This window comes from Cynara cardunculus (genome assembly GCF_001531365.2).
Source record: "Cynara cardunculus var. scolymus isolate 2C chromosome LG 3, CcrdV1, whole genome shotgun sequence".
Taxonomy (NCBI): Eukaryota; Viridiplantae; Streptophyta; class Magnoliopsida; order Asterales; family Asteraceae; genus Cynara; species Cynara cardunculus.
Window position 1 is genome coordinate 4,218,989 of NC_037530.1, and position 1,659 is coordinate 4,220,647.

Below are 1,659 nucleotides of genomic sequence, written 5' to 3' on the forward strand. Positions count from 1 at the left end.
AAACAATAATATGAAAATACATATATTATATAACTACCCACACAAAACACTTTACAAAAGGAGAAAAAGAAAGAAAAAGGAGGAAAAAGAAAAATCCGGGTGTTACAATCCTCCCCACCTTGGGTTAAATTTCGTCCTCGAAATTCTGTTCACACGAATAAGTGTGAGTAGCGCCTCTTCAAGTCCTCTTCCGCTAAACTACAAAGATTGCTCCAACGTCAAAAAAAAAGTCCCAGTTTAATGCATTCTAGCTGTTCCAATTACTCTTATTGTTTCAATGTTTTTATGCAAGATAACCTAAATACGAAAACTTCCTCAAAAATCCATTTGTTCTGTTCTATGGCTGCTGTTTTAAACATGATTTTGGGTGWCAGATTCTAGAACCAAGTATTTMTCCCAGTCACCTCAAATCAAAATACATGTTTTTCCAATTTCCTGTGGCCTCCTTTTCACAGATAACTATACTCTTTAACTCTTTGTTCTTAAGCAAAGACTTTGAATTCTACATTGCAGTCCACAACCAATATATGATCTCGACTTTTGGAGGATTAATTACTCAACATACAAGCATGCACAACCACCAGTTAGAGAATCATATTTGGAATTATATTATATTATTTACCTTGCATGCATTATGGTTCCCATAATCCCAATTTGAGTAGCAATAACCTGTCAGTGTTGGCAAAATTAACCAATGCAACCTGCAAGCATTTTGGATTATAAAAGTAAAAGTAAAGGAAGCCATAACTCACACGCACTATCAAGATCACCATATTTCCCATACATGTTGACAATTGAACTTCCCAAGACTGGATCAAACTTAACCCCACCAACAACTATGCAGGCATGAATTGTYTTTCCTAATTGAAGAGCCAACAAATCAGTACAAGCACYCAACACCGTAGCWAAAACATATATATCCACACGGCATGGTCCGTAACAACCTGACTTCAAATCTTTAAATAGCCTAAGTGCTTCCACATAATGCCCATTTTCAGCATATCCATGAATCATTGAATTCCATGCGACCCCATTTTTCGTCGGCATCTCATCAAAAAAAAAACTTTCTTGCCACATTCAACTTACTTGCCTTGACAAACCCCGAAATAATCATGTTCCAAGTGAAACTATTCTTGTGGGGCATTGCGTAAAACAAATGCAAAAACTCTTCCTTATCCGTGATTTGACATAGCCTTCGGTCATGGAGTTCCAGGTAAAGCAATTCCTTCGAGGCATTTCATCACAGTTTCCGAGCATCAAAAAAAAAAAATCGCCACATGTAAATTCTCTTCGYTTTTCCTACACATCACTTTGAGTCATCTAATCATGAAAATAACCTCAGCTAATGTCCATAGCATAAAACAAATTTGATTTTCCAACACCTAAAGTCTACCTATGTTCAGTAGCTCTCGATAAAGTTCAACAAAGAAACGAGGCATTTCCACTAGTGGTGAAAAGTAAAGTTGGACTAAAATCATTGCCTAGTCTAAAACATCATTCTGATGCCCGTAAGTAATACAACATACCTAAATTGAAGACGTCATCTTAGTCAAAGTAGGACCTCAAACGTAATCGATTAAGAGTACATATGCTGTCAGCATGCTATTTCTTAACCAAAAATGTAAATCATCTTTCCAATTCAAAGAAAAACCACAAATA